General features: G+C 44.2%; 1 protein-coding gene across 2 annotated transcripts in view; it reads right to left on the minus strand.

The window, feature by feature from the left end:
• The window catches only part of DNAJC17 (DnaJ heat shock protein family (Hsp40) member C17), a 41241-nt gene that overhangs the window by 24669 nt on the left and 472 nt on the right, over window positions 1–16100 (minus strand). The window lies entirely within an intron of this gene.

Consider the following 16100-nt stretch of genomic DNA (forward strand, 5'->3'; position numbering starts at 1 on the left):
CCATAAGTCCCAAACCTCTTGCCTATCCACTTTCAGGAGGGAGATCAATTGTGACACCAGCTGAGTATGATGCCAACCTGACAGCAACTCCAGGGATGGGCATGGGTTCACAGTGGGCCCAGGTCAGCCCAATTAGAGATTCAGACAGCTGATTTCAAGTCTGCTGGGGCTGTAGCTCTAAAATATAATCCTTAATTAGCTCCCAGGGGCTCTGAAATACTCTCATTCAAAGGGTAGAGGGCAGGGTAGGGAGCCTGAGATCTTCTAAGAGTGGCCATGAACCAAAACTCAGCTGGCCTAAGAATGCTGGTCAAGTGTGTCTGTCTTGATTAACTAGTTATTATTATTTTTAGCTGTTACACCTGACCTGGGCAGGGCCCATTCCTAGGTTTTAGCCTGGAAGGCCAGTTTTGTCTTTGAACCAGTTGGCCTGGAGTTTGGTGTTTTGTGCTGCAAATAGGATCCCCAGCTTTGCCCAGCCCTCCTGAAGTGACTGCTGCCTAAAGAATTTCTCATCATGTAAACACAACTCTCCTGAAGCAGGCCTTTGAAAAAGCTTCTGGTGCCAATATTGTTTATTATGAAATAATCCTGCCTTATTAGTAGCTCAAGAGGCTGGATTCAGGGCAAAAAGACGTAAAATACAATCCTTAACTATGATAAAGTTGGGAAGGAAGAGGGACTTCCAGAAGAGAGAAGTAGAGACCCTATTTGTAATGGTGTGGGATGAAGCTTAGGACTGTCGAATCCCGGGCACCAGGGATGGCACCTCCTTCATGAAACAGAGTCCGAAGGTGCTAGATCAGTCAGGCAGGGTTGAAGTTGCCTCAAGAAGTTGCGAAAGGCTACTAGATTGTCTTAACACTTGCAGCTTGCTTTCTTTACCTGTGGGTGTCCCTTAAATCCCCTGGTCTCCCTAGCACTTGGAAACACTCAGTTGCATTTCCTGAGACTTCACAGAGAGGAGGAGCCAGGTGACAGTAGAGTAGCCCTCCACCCGATGCCCCCTGCACTGATCATGTTTTTTCAGAGGACCATGCTGTCTCCAAAGTCCAGCCAGCCCCAGAAAGACAAAGATCTCATATGAAGAGAAGCTCCACCAGGACTTAAAATTCCAATTTGCCCAAGTGTGGTCTTTCTAACTTGTTGCTGCCTCCTCCTCCCCTTCTCCATCCTGGGACACTACTGGCATTCTGACTTCCATGTCTCAGGACACTCACCCAGAACAGAAACTACTGAACAGTGTAACACCTTCAGGCACTACTGAAGGCGAAGAGTCAGGCTTCTCCTTTGCTTCCCTACGTGGCGATGATCTTTTTATAGGTTTTCTGTCTCTTCCCTAGTCGGTCTCTACTAGTCTGTGCCAGATGCCAGCACTTCCTTGGAAGTGCTTCTAATCTGTTGTTTCTTTTCTGGAATGCTCTGGAAAAAGATAAACTGTTTCGGTTCTTTTAAAATAACTTTACAATTTTTTAAAATTAATTATTTAAAAATGCATTTAATGAATTAATTAAATTTAAAAAATTTAAATCTTACAACCATAATAATTGTGCCTCAAATGAAAGCCCACAGGATAGGAAAGTATGGGGGGAGGGCTCCCCTTACAAATGAAGGGAATGTGCGTTATGGGGCAGGGAGTTTTGCAGATGCCGAGGCCCAGAACAGTGCTCTGAACAGCACCTGGCACTTAGTAGGTACACAATAAGTACCTATTGAATGCAAGGGCACACATTGATTTGTTCTCAACCAAAACACAACCAGAAAGCCTCAACTATGTCAATTGTAGGCCCAGTGAGGAGTAGAAGTGAGCGCCGTCCTGACCCTAGGAGATCTCACCACTATTTCACAATCTTCCCTTCTATCTGCTAATGCCATCTCTTGAGAAACCAAGTCTGAAAAAGAGGAAAAAATACTAGGGGAGACTGTCAGGAGAACCATGATGGGAACTAAATGTTATCCCCCAGAGCCCACATCACAGAGGAGAAGAATGAATCATGAATTAGCAGCCACCCAGCCCTTCCTGAAGGCCCCATAACTGGTTCTGCCACTTACAGCAACCTGAGCCCAGAGGAGGGGAGTGGGTTGGGAAGTGGGTCTCCACCATCTCCACTGGGCTTTGTGCCAGGCACGCAGTGAGGCCTCTAACAATCCACCTGCCTCCAGTTTCACCTTTTGAGGGAAACAGCATCCTGACTCACTCAAAAAAGGCAAGGTGCTCAGGGGTCCCATAAATATAAAACAGCCATCATTAACTTAAAAGAAAGGTGCCCTACAAAGAAGAGATCTTTTTTTTTTTTTTAAGGCTGCTGTCCCTTATGATAAAACTTGGAACCAAGTAAGTAAGTAAGTGATACAGGTAATTAAGCCCAGTTCTCAAAAGCCAGACTCATAGGTCAGACTCAGATAGAGGACAGATAGGGAGACCACTCTGTGTGACAACATGCACTAAACCATGCTGGTGAATCAGCTAGAAAACTATTATCAGGCCTGGTTCCAGGAATGGGAACAGTCCATAATCACGGCCCAGGCACCCATTTAACTTCTCCCCAAGCCTGGAGGAGGCAGACATCTCCTCATCCCCACACCAGCTAGAACACCAGAGGTTATGTGACTGCCTGATGTCACAGGCAGAAAGTAAACCACAGAGTTCGGGGCACTTACGCAGAAGCCCCTCTTGCCTGACATATTGGTCATTTTCATTTCTGACAGCCTCTGGTCCACATTGCAACAGCACTGCAGAGAAATCCCTAAATGCCTGGCCATTACGAAAACCACACTGCTCCTAAGACTCAGTACAAGCAGGTGCCAGCTAGTCCCCAGACCAGCCCCCTCAGCTCAATGCTCCCATATGTGGGCCTGCTGGTGGTACTGAGATGGCACTGGGGGAACTCACGTAAACATCTTTCTCGGGTTGCTTGTTAACCAGGGCCCAGACTCGGAGACCTATACAACCTGGAACAGCTGGGACTGGGCCTGACATGCTTCTCCCCAAATGTTGCCCTTATGCATCCTTTGGATCTGGGTCCTTGGACCATCCTTGAGGTCACTCCTCAGCTCCTCCTATGCCTCAGGCTTCACCTCTGGGTCTCCCCCCCCCCCCACATTCCTTTAGCCCTCTCAGCCATTCTTCTCAGCCTACTTTCCCAAAATAGCTACCCAAGGAGCCCCGTCTACAGCCTCACCCCTCTCTCCCATCCTTACCCTAAGCATCCCTGTATCAGGCTCAGACTCCAAAATCTTTGCCCACCTTCTTCCCTCAGGTTGTAGATTCCCACCTCTCACATCTACCAGATATCTTGAGTCTGGCTGCCCCTCACTCTCCCCACTGCCTGCTGTCTCCCTCAGCCTCTAAAGACTTGGATCCCCACTCCCAAAGCATTCTCTCTGCCCCCTCTCTGCCATCTCTCAGGGTGCAGAAACTCCTTTTCCTCTCTAGGCCTTGGTACTTCCTGCATCTCACTTATTTCTTTTTTCTCCTGTAACACAGTGGTTTCCTGTAAAAACAAATTTATATTAGTAAAAAGAAGTGAGTCAATTTAAAGAAAAATAATAACCAAATAACAGCACGGTGGAATGGCAAAAATTGGGAAAGCAACTATTCAGATGGAGAATACTTGTTTTTGTTTCTCTTTTTGTTATTTTAAGATTTTATTTTTAAGTTATCTCTACACCCAATGTGGGGCTCGAACTTACAACCCTGAGATTAGGAGTCACATGCTCTTCTGACTGAGCCAGCCAGACGCCCCTGGATGGAGAATATTTTGAATGCTGCCTTAGTTGATTGGAAAATGCACTGTGGTAGTTTCAACACACATTTTAATGCACTTCCTCAAGCTGTCTAGATCAGCTTAATACCTGTCGGGTTCACCCGGGTCGGGCAGCTTTACTCAGAGTCAAAGTTCTATCTGTGTCACAGCTGGAGTCATGAGGCTCTCTGGGGCCCACAGACCTGTCTCTTGTTGCCCTAATTGCTCCTGAAGTGTCGGTCATGGAAAAAGCTCTGAAATAAAAGTAAAATTTCGGGTTTGGGCAAGCACTCTGCCATTTATTAGCCACCTTATGTTGGGCAAATCAATTAAACTCTTGAGTCTTAAGTCTTTTCATCTATAAATTGGACCTAATATTCCTTGCCTATCTCAAAGGCCTGTCTTGAAGATCACATCAAATGAGATAATTTATGCGAAAGCACTTTGGTGTCATATAAATGTGAGGTATTATCTTAAATGCTAATGAATAAGTTGCGGCTTACAAACACAAATGAATCATTCCTTTTGACTTAACAGGCAGCCAAGTAACTTCAAAAATGCAGAGCTCCAGCCAGACAATTAAACCCAGGAGTGAGTTAACCATCAGAGTGATGCAGATAGGGCTGAGGCCTGGCTCCCAGAGCCACCCAGTGCTAGTCAGGCCCTGGGTGAACGAAGGACTGTCGTCCAGAGAAACCAGACTTGGTGCCCAACCTTGAGTCTTGAATGCCTGGTCTAGAAGCAAGAGATTTTGGGAAAGACTCCTGTTGGAGACAGTAAATTGAGTCAGGCACACCTCAGATGCAGAAATGCCTCCCAGAGAGCCATAGAATCAAGTCCAACCACTATAGCACCCAGAAGTACAAAGATAGCATATTTTTCAGATGTATCACCTACCATATCTTCAACATACCCAAGGCAATGCCCCATTTCTTGTCAGGCCAGGCATTTTTACTTCTATACCTACATATTCATGCTGTTACTTGAAGCCTGCCTCTATTCTCTGTCCTCAAAGACTTACCCTTCTTAATTCTGGAAGAATGCTGGTGTATCACCTTCCAGAGTATAACAGAAATATGGAATTTATTTTTTTAATGTTTATTTATTAATTTTTAGAGAGAGAAAGAGAGAGCATGAGCAGGGGAGGGGCAGAAAGAGAGAGAGAGAGAAAGAGAGGGAATCGCAAACAGGTTCTGCACTGTCAGCGCAGAACCCAATGTGGGGCTTGATCCCACAACCCTGGGATCATGACCTGAGCCGAAATCAAGAGTCAGATGCTTAATCAACTGAGCCACCCAGGCATCCCAAAAATGTGGAGGTTAAATAAAGGTATTAGCTAGCATATAGGTAAAATAGGCTTTTCCTTAAAGTAACTTACATGCTTTCTTACAACTTACAACCTTCCTTTCTGAAAATGTCAGTATTAAGTGTCCTTGGTAGTTTTCCTGGTAAACAGACTTAAAATCTGAGTCTTGAAAGAGTTAATCAAAATGTATTTTCAAGTACCTAGCTTCATCAAGTAATGCTTCCCAAGATACAGTGAGTTACATACCCTGTAAAGGGCTTCAGATGAAAGCTGAGGCTGCAAGAAAAACAGAGACCTGGGCCAATTGCACAGGAATGGAAAGAATATTATACTGGGGTTCCAGTCTGGGTCCAACGCTCATTCTCAGGGTGGTCTGGAGCAAGTTCCATAAGCTCTCTAGACCTCTATCCTCCTGTCTATAAAATGAAGAGAATCAATGACCATGAAGATCCCTGCTGTGATATATTCTTTTCTCCCTTCAAGGTCTTGCTTGAAGACCTCCTCAGAAGTCTTCCCTGATCCTGCCACTCTATGAATCATGCCTTGTTGTTGCTGTTATTGTTTGTTTTGTTTTGTTTTGTTTTGTTTTGTTTTGTTTTGAGAGACAGGGGTGGGAAGGGGCAGAGCAGAGGGAGACAAAGGATCTAAAGTGGGCTCTGCACTGACAGCATTGAGACGGACGTGGGGCTCGAACTCACCAAATGTGAGATCATGACCTGAGCCAAAGTCGGACACTCAACTGACGGTGCCACCCATGTGCCCCTGAATCATGCCTTCTTTATTCCTATAGCATTTTCCTTAAATACTTTGACATAACCTCTTTCATTCTACCTCAAAATTCATCACTCACTGTGTGAGCTGGCTGAAAGCAGACCGATGTCTTATTCAGCTCTAAAACCCCACCATGCCCACATGGTACCTTGTCCTTGGTGATATACTCCACTCATCTGTAGATCTGAACAGAACAGTGAACTCTGCTGATCCTCAATTTTGCTCTACCTACTTCCCCATCTCCTTTCTACCCTGACTGCTGGGAGCATCGCTGAGTTAGCGCTGGGTCTGTCAGGACTAGAACGAGTGAGAAGGCCTGAGGGGTAGAGGGCAACCTTAGATGTGAGTTGTGGGAGGTGTGTATTTGACATTAGTGCTTACAGTGTAAGGAAGGTGGAAGGACAGTGTTAACAGCAAGAGCTAACATGTAGCGCATTCCCTCTGTACCAGGCACCATGCTAAATGCTTTACCTGGATCGAGCTTTACAACAATGCTGGCAGAGAGGGACTGCCATCATTCCCATTTTGCAGATGGGAAAGCCAAGGCACATAGAAGTTAAATATTTGTTCAAGGTCACAAACTAGGTGAGTTATGGAGTCATGACTTACAATGACTAAAACTGCTAATAAGTCAAAGGTGATTGATAAAAGTACACTGACAATTCCCAATGTTGCTCAATGCTCTGTATTATAATTTTCATCTACTTTTGACATATGGTAGATGTAATAAGCAACAATTCTTGGCCTTATTTGTTAAAGATTAGTTATAAAAACTGCTGTTTTCTCTTTTATTTATTTTGAGAGACAGAGTGTGCACATGCACACACGAGTTGGGGAGAGGCAGAGAAAGAGGGAGAGAGAGAGAATCCCAAGCAAGCTCCACACTGTCAGTACAGAGCCCAACACAGGGCTCAAACTCATGAACCACGAGATCACGACCTGAGCCAAAATCAAGAGTCAGATGCTTAACCAAGGAAGCCACCCAGGCGCCCCCAAAACTGTTATTTTCTATACCAAGCTACACTCTCCAGGAAATGATCTGATTAAAAAGCATTAACTTCTAGGAGTGCCTGGAAGATCGGTTGGTTGAGCAACTGACTTGATTTCAGCTCAGATCATGATCTCACAGTCCATGAGTTCAAGTCCCCAGTCAGGCTCTGAACCGATAGTGTGGAGCCTGTTTGGAATTTCTGTCTCTGTTCTTCCCCTTCTCTGTCTCTCTCTCTCTCTCAATAAATAAATAAACATTAAAAAAAAAAGCATCAACTTCTAGGATTATCAACTTTAACCTCTGCATTCCATAATGATGGGACACACACACACACACACACACACACACACACACACACAGCTAGGTCACTGGAGTAAGAGATGGAAAAGGTGAAAAAGGAAACAGACAAGATGGGGCAACTCTACAGGGACCACTCTTTTCACATTTGTTTCCCTCGCACCAACTCTGAAATTGACACGTGCTAGGCACTTTAATAAAAGTCTGTGGAACCAGGGGTGCCTGGGTGACTCCATTGGTTAAGCATCTGACTTCTGCTCAGGTCACGATCTCATGATTCTTGAATTCAAGTCCCAGGTTGGGTGAGCCCAAGCCCTGCTTCTGGCGAGCCCCGTTTCTCTTTCTCTCTCTGTCTCCCCATCATGGGATTCTCTCTCCCTCTCTCTCTGCTCTCGTTCACTTGTGCCCTCTCTCTCTCAATTAAAAAAAAATTGTGGGGTGCCTGGGTAGCTCAGTCGGCTGAGCGTCTGACTTCGGCTCAGGTCATGATCTCAAAGTTCGTGGGTTTGAGCACCGCATCAGGCTCTGTGCTGACACCTCAGAGCCTGGAGCCTTCTTCAGATTCTGTGTCTCCCTCTCTCTCTGCCCCTCCTCTGTTCACTCATGCTCTCTCTCTCTCAGAATAATAAATAAACATAAAAAAAGTTTGTGGAATAAAATGCTTGTGGGCGTTTCTACTCCCCTCTGAAACACACATGGAGAATGGGAAAGGAAATCAAAAAGAAACAGGGAGAACACTGTAAAGTTTGATTTAATAAAGGTCCAGTGTGTGCCTATACTGAGAAGGGCACTGGGCACACAGTGTGCTGCTTTCAAGAGTCAGGGTGAGAGCTGTGAGTAGAGACATGGGCAATCCTGCCTACTTGGCGAGAGTATAAGTTGGTACTACTTCCCTGAAAGAAAACTTTGGAAAAGCTTTCAGAGGGGTCTGGCTGGCTCAGTTGGTAGAGCATGGAACTCTTGATCTTGGGGTTGTGAGTTGAAGCCCAATGCTGCGTGTACAGATTACACGTACAAATTAAAAATTTCATTTAAAAAGCTTTTACTTGAGGCGCCTGGGTGGCTCAGTCGGTTAAGCGTCCGACTTCGGCTCAGGTCATGATATCATGGTTCGTGGGTTCGAGCCCCATGTTGGGCTCTGTGCTGACAGCTAGCTCAGAGCCTGGAGCCTGTTGCAGATTCTGTATCTCCCTCTCTCTGTGATCCTCCCCTGCTCACGCTGTCTCTCTCTCTCTCAGAAATAAATAAAAAACATTAAAAATTCTTTAAAAAATAAAAAGCTTTTACATATATTTACTTTTGGTCTAGTAATTTCACTTTGTCAAAAAGTATTACTGTCTAAGAAAATAAGAGCGCATATTCATCCAATCTCAACAAGGATTTACTGAGCACCCATCAAGGGTTAGGCACTATAATAGGTGCTAGAGACAGCAATAAAACAGAGGAAGTCCCTTTCTTCCTGGATTTTTTACATTCTAATGGGGGAGACATTTAAAGGTAAGCAGATGGGCATGTAATATAATATGGCAGTGAGCATTAGTAGTGAGAAGCACTACTTAGAAATATATGTAGCAGTGTAAGGGTGTAGAGGTAACTAATATCAATTGGTGGTCACGGAAACCCTCCCCGAGGGGGTTATATGTGAATAGAAATCTGATTAAGGGATGGGAGTGAGATATAAAATACACAATTGCCAGAGAAGAATGTTCTAAGCAGAAGGATTAGCAGATATAAAGGCCCTGAAGCAAGAATGTGTTAGGTGAGTTCACACCCAGTAGGAAGGTTATTATCCAAAAAAGAGAAAATAACAACTATTGCAGAGGATGTGGAGAAACTAGAACCCTTGTACCCTGCTGGTGGGAATGTACAATGGTGTAGCTGCTGTGGAAGGCAGTATGCCCAAAATATTAAACATAGAGTTATCATATGGTAAAGCAATTCCATTTCTGGGCGTACTCAAAAGAACTGAAAGCAGGACTTTAACAGATATGTATACACTTGTGTTTATAGTAGCATTATTCACAATAATCAAAAGGTGGAGGGGCACCTGGGTGGCTTAGTTGGTTAAGCGTCCGACTTTCGCTTAGGTCATGATCTCACGGTTCGTGGGTTCGAGCCCCGCATCGGGCTCTGTGCTGACTGCCAGCTCAGAGTCTGGAGCCTATTTCAGAATCTGTATCTCCCTCTCTCTCTGACCCTCCCCTGCTCACGCTACCTCTCTCGTTCTCCTAAAAAAAAAAAAAAATTTAAAAAAAAAAAAAAAAAAGGTGGAAATGATCCAAATGTCTGTCAACAGATAAATGGATAAACAAAATATGGTAATGAGGCATATACAGTCAATGAAATATTATTCAAACTTAAAAAGAGGGGTGGCTCACTTTGTAGAGCATGCAACTCTTGACCTTAGGGTTGTAAAGTGATCTCTATATCCCATGCTGGATACAGAGATTACTTTAAAAAATAAAGTCTGGGTGGCTCAGTCAGTTGGGCGTCCTACTTCGGCTCAGGTCATGATCTCGCAGTTTGTGGGTTCGATCCCTGCATCGGGCTCTGTGCTGACAGCTCAGAGCCTGGAGCCTGCTTCGAATTCTGTGTCTCCCTCTCTCTCTGACCCTCCCCTACTCACAATGGCTCTGTCTCTCTCTCTCAAAAATAAATAAAAAATGTTAAAAAAAATTTTTTTAAAAAGTCTTGGGGGGGAGGGGAGAGATGGCATGGAGGACGGCACTTGTGGGGATGAGCACTGGGTGTTATATGGAAACCAACTTGACAATAAACTATTTGTAAAAAAAAAAAAAAAAAAAAAAAAGAATAAAGGTAAAACTGAAGTTAGATCCTAAAAAAATAAATAAATAAATAAAAATTTAAAAAAGTCTTAGGGCACCTGGGTAGCTCAGTCCATTAAGTGTCCAACCGTTGGTTTCAGCTCAGGTCATGATCTCACAATTTGTAAGATGGAGCCTCACGTCAGGCTCTGTGCTGACAGCACGAAGCCTTCTTGGGATTCTCTTTACTCCTCTCTCTCTTTGCCCCTCTTCCATGTGTGCATGTGCTCTTTCTTTCTCAAAGTAATTAAATAAACAAAAAGATATATAAATAAAATTTTTTAAAAAAAACTTAAAAAAGAAGGAAATACTGATATATACAACAACATGGGTGAAGCTTGAGAAGATTAAGTGAAATAAGCCAGACACAAAAAGACAAATATATGATATTTCTATGTTCACTTACATGCCATACATAGAATTGTCAAGTTTACAGAGAAAAAAAAAGTAGAAGAGTAGAGAAGGGAAGGGGGATTTAATGTTATGGAATTTCAGTGTGGGATGATGGAAAAGTTCTGGAGATGGACGGTGGTGACAGCTGCACACCAATGGGTATGTACTTAATGTCACTGAATCGGGCACTCAAAAAGGGTTAAGATGGGAGGTGCCTGAATGGCTCAGTCAGTTAAGTGCCCAACTTTGGCTCAGGTCATGATCTTGCAGTTTGTGGGTTCGAGCCCTACATCGGTCTCTCTGTTGTCAGCTCAGAGCTTGGAGCCTGCTTCGGATTCTGTATCTCCCTCTGTCTCTCTGCCCCTCCCTGGCTTGTGCTCTCTCTCTCAAAAATAAACAGTTTAAAAAAGAGTTAAATTTTATGTTATGCATATTTTTTAAAAAGTAAAGGAGGATTGAGACGGCAGGAGCTTAGTGAGCAAAGAGGAGAATGGCAGAGAACATGAAGGAAAGGCAACAAGAGCCCCCAGGGCCAGGAAAGGCCTTCAGGTATCATTCTAAGAATGATGAGAAGCCCCTGGGGAGTTGGGGCAGGAGTGACACAATTGGATTTATATTCTAAAGGCTCACTCAGGTTGCCGTGTGAGGAGGCTCAAGGGGGAGAGAGCAGAACTAGGAAAAGAGCTATAAGGCCCCTGTAGTCGCCCAGGTAATTCCTGAGGTTACTTCAGAATCTCTTGAGGGTTTGCAAATGGCATGAATTCATGACCTTCTCTTCATTTTGGCTGGCCTTGGGCCCTGCTCCAGCAGAGTGAGAGTGACTGGGAGGTGGGGGGACTGCGCATGTGCACACATAGGCATGTGCATACATAGGCATGTGCACAAGAGCATGTAAGAATCAGGGGCTCACGCTTTGGGTCCTAGCAGGGGACTGAATTCCCAGGGCATGATCCTCTTCCCAGGAGCATTTCTACACCAAATTCAGGTCCTTGACTCAAGGCTTTTCCACAAGAAGATAATATCGTGCCCAGCCTATCTTTTCTGAGGCTGGAATGGGAACAAAAGTGTCTGCCTGGGAATTGCCGAGTCTCTAAATTTCCACCAAAAGCAGTGTTAAGCCCATTTCTGAATCTGCGAGGTTTGCTGCACTGGGAAGATAGCAGAAGGGCTAAGTTCCATGTATAGAAAGGTAGAGCTGAACTTGCACCTAATTCTAGTATGGATAGGCAAACTTTTTTCGTAGAAGGTCAAAGATTTTAGGAGGCCACATACGGTCTTTGTAAAACATTCTTTTTTGTTCTGGTTTTGGTTTGGTTTGGTTAGTTGGTTGTTGTCATTATAAAATATATGTAACTTACAGGGCGTGTGGGCGGTTCAGTTGGTTGAGTGACCAACTCCTGATTTTGGCTCAGGTCATGATCCCAGGGTCGTGGGATTGAGCCCCAAGTCAGGCTCCGCGTTCCATGCTCTCTCTCTTTGGGATGCTTGGATGGCTCAGTAAGCTGAGCATCCAACTCTCTTGATTTCAGCTAAAATCGTAATTTCACAGTTCATGAGATTTAGCCCCACATCAGGCTCTGCACTGACAGTGTGGAGCTGGCTTGGGATTCTCTCTCTCCCTGCCCCTCTATCCTGCTTGTTTTCTTTCTCTCTCTCAAAATAAAAATAAATAAACTTAAAGTAATAATAATTATATCCAGGGGCGCCTGGCTGGTTCTGTTGGCTAAGCATCTGACTTCAGCTCAGGTCATGATCTCACAGTTCCTGGGTTCGAGCCCCCCATTGGGCTTTGTGCTGACAGCTGGGAACCTGGAGCCTGCTTTGTATTCTGTCTCTCCCTCCTGCCCCCGCTCTGTTCTTCCTCCACTCACACTCTGTCTCTCTCAAAAATAAAGATTAAAATTTTTTTAATTAAAAAAATAATTATAGCCATCATAATGGTATAAAGTGATATCTCATTGTGTTTTTGATTTGTATTTACATAATGATTAGTGTTATTGGACATCTTTTCTTGTACTTATTGGCCATTTATGTATCTTCTTTGGAGAAATGTCTATTCAGGTCCTTGGCCCATTTTTAAATCATGTTTGATTTTTTGCTTTTTTGCTGTTGAGTTGTTTGGTTTTTTACAATCCTTTAAACATGTAAAAACCGTTCTTAGCTCATGGCCTATTACAAAAATATGTCATGGGCCATTTGACCCCTGAGGCCAGAGTTTGCCCAACTCCCTCATTTGAAATTTGAGGAGAGCCAGCCCCTCAGAAAGGTAGCAACTGTCTTAAGTCTCCTGATTCTCAAGTCAAATTGTAGTCGTCTTTGTAGCCACTACTTCATTCATTCAACATATATTTATTGAGAGAGCCTCTTCTGTGCCAGTCACAGAAGAGGCTGCTACAGAAGTGAATGGATCAGATCCACTCCCCAGAGCTTTGAGTACATAGGGGTTTAAGGCACCAAACAAACAATCACACATACAAATGTGTAATTACAAACTGAAATAAGTGCTAAAAAGGAGGAAAGCCAGTTGCTCTGAAAGAGAATAATAGAAAAGGCCTCTCTAAGGATATGCCACTTAAGTTGAGTTCTGAAGGATAAATAAAAGTAACCTAGGTTAGGGGCACCTGGATGGCTCAGTTGGTTAAGCATCCAACTCCTGATTTAGACTCAGGTCACGGACTCGTGTTTCGTGGGTTCAGGCCCTGCATGGGGCTCTGCACTGACACGTGGAGACTGCTTGGGATTCTCTCTCTCTCTCCCTCTCTCTGCCCTTCCTTGGTTCACACTGTCTCTCTCTCTCAAAAACAAACAAACAAACATTAAAAAATTAAAAAAGATTTTTTCTAATATTGAGCAGGGGAGGGGAAGAGAGAGAGGGAGACACAGAATTTGAAGCAGGCTCCAGGCTCTCAGCTGTCAGCACAGGAACCAATGTGGGGCTCGAACCCACAAACTGTGAGATCATGACCTGAGCCACCAAAGTCGGACATTTAACCGACTGAGCCACCAAGGCACCGCCCCAAAAAAATGTTTTTTTAAGTAACCCAGGTTAACAGAAGTGGCAGAGGAGTATTCCTGACAGAAGGAAATACATGCATGAAGGGTTAAGAAATTATATTGAGTATATTATTAAAAGTACAACAGGGCTCTTATCAAGATCATTCCATTTTCTGTGAAAAGAATAGAATGGCAGCGTATAACAGGTCAAAATGGAATAGACTGAAAGTAAAAAGACAAGTTGGCAGACTACTAAAATTGTTCAGATGGAAGTTGATAGGGCTTGGGCTGGACTGACAGTAGTGGAAACAAAGATTAAATTAACAGTTTGGAGAATTATTTGGAAGTTAACTCATTAGGACCAGGTGATGGACTAGATGGCAGGAGTGAGAAGATGAGGTATCAACAATGACTCCAGGGGAGCCTGACTGGCTCAGTTAGTGGAGAACGCGACTCTTGACCTCAGGGTCATGAGTTTGAGCCCCACATTAGGCATAGAGCTTACTTAAATTTTAAAAAAAGAATGACTCCAGGTTCCTAGTTCAAGTGGATGGATGGCAGTGCCATTTACTGGGACAGAGAAGTTCAAGGAAGGAGAAGGTATGGAGACAGAAGTTCCAGAATTCAATTTTGGATGTAGTAAGATTTAGACCCCTGTGAAACATCCAAATGGAGAGTCCAAACTGGCAGATGGATATACAGATATACACAGAGAAGTGGTCTGAAGTAAAGTTAAAATTGGTCTTGGTATGAGCTGAACTCAATGGTGCTGGACCAGGGCGAAAGTGATGCAGCGGAAGGAGCACTGACCTGGTGCGGGGGTCAGGGAATCTGGGTTCCGGTTCCAATTCTGTCAGTAACCACCCCCTCTGAGCTTAAGTTTCACCATCAATAATACAAGATTGGCCTAGATCATGGCTTCTTTAGTCTTTTGGGAGTAAGAATTAACTCCTCTCCTCAAAAATAATGCACAATATTATACATGATTTCAGGGTTTACCCCATTCATGTCACCTTTCTATGGACACCAAAGTAACAACTCCTAGACTATATGGCCAGACAACTAAAGTTTGGAAGGCCTTTTTCTACGTACTTTATATATGTATAAAATATAAAGGCACTATTAGAAACTATGACAGGCACTGAACCAAGGAAAGAGAGGGAACATCAGGACCTAGGTCTCCCTGGTTCTTCTACCAAAAAGTATCCATCACCGTGAACCTAGCCAGTGTACCCAAAGTTTCAAACCTACTTTTCAAAGTTTATCTACTTTTACCGTTTCTTCTTGGCCTATGCCCCAGACAAAGCAGACTCCCCTTTCTTGGAGTCCTCCCCTTTTCTTGGAATATCCTTCCTTCATCTCCACACATCCAAACTCTGCCTGTTCTTCAAGGCTTCAAATGCCTTCTCTATTTTCCCCACCCCGTCTCCGAAACTAGAAACCACCTCAGCCTACTACTAAAATCCACAGTGCTTTGTCTGTATCCCTCTTAAGGAATTTACCATGTCCTTGGGGAACCTGGGTGGCACAGTTGGTTAAGCATCTGACTTCAGCTCAGGTCATGATCTCGCGGTCTGTGAGTTCGAGCCTGTGTCAGGCTGTGTGCTGACAGCTCAGAGCTTGGAGCCTGCTTCAGTTTCTGTGTCTCTGTCTCCCTCTGCCCCTTCCCCACTCACTCTCTGTCTCTCTCTCTCAAAAGTAAATAAACATTAAAATAAATTTTTTAAAAGGAATTTACCATGTTCTTCCTTATATTATAGTTATGCCTCCCCTACTAAAAGATAGGAACAGCACCTTTTACCCTATATAAAGAGCCTCACATATACCTTATCACATCTGAGTGAAAAATGGATCCCAACCATACTGGCCTGCTCAAACGTTGGCCTCTTGTCTAGACAACAGCCTCGCCTAACCCCCTTAGAGGCAGCTCATCTATCCACCTCCATCTCTGAGCAATATACACACCAGTGGCTACCCAAATGCCTTCCTCAGAAGTTCTCAACTTCGGGGTTCCAACTTACTGGCTGGATTTGGTGCAAAATGTCCCAAGTAATTTCTCACTATTAATGAAATACAAATTATTTACAAATGTAGAACACTCAGAATAGGGTCCAGCACATAATAAGCACTATATAGGTGTCGGGCATTATTAATACTGAAATTTTAGAACTTATGAGATGGGTGTAGCAGATGCTTTTGGTGCTGTGTACACACCCACAGCCCCACTTCTGATTTCAGCGGCAGCTGTAGGGGACAGTGATGTGCAGGCTGAGAGCATCTCTCCTCCAGAACCCTGTAGGTCTCCTTGCTTTTCTGCCCCAGAGCCTCCTCTTCTCACAAGCCCATGAGTAATACAGCCAGGAAGTTCAGGTACATTCGCAGGCATTAACTTTCATCTGATGAATTATCTGCTTCCCCTTCCTACATTGCTACAACCTCTATCTACCATTATCCAGGGGAAGATAACAAAAATCCAAATTACAGCATGATCCGTTAGTATCCCACTCCCTGGCACCTTTATCAACACTTTCCCGTGGAACTTAAGGCCATCTGCCTTTAGTCTTCTGATCCTCCGGCTCTGAGCCCATTAGCACGTTTTCAGAGGGCAACAATGGGCTGGGGTGGAAAACAGAGATGACAGAGTCATAGGTCGCACTGCCAAGAAAGAGATGAAAAGAGGATGGAGGAACCTTGAGATTCGGTCTTTTTTTCCCGCCCTAGGCTCTAAGCAGAGTTAAATTAGCCCTCAGAGGTGACAGCAGAAGCGGACCCAGGGC

This window comes from Hyaena hyaena, unplaced genomic scaffold (genome assembly GCF_003009895.1).
Source record: "Hyaena hyaena isolate Hyena2069 unplaced genomic scaffold, ASM300989v1 scaffold_70, whole genome shotgun sequence".
Classification (NCBI taxonomy): Eukaryota; Metazoa; Chordata; class Mammalia; order Carnivora; family Hyaenidae; genus Hyaena; species Hyaena hyaena.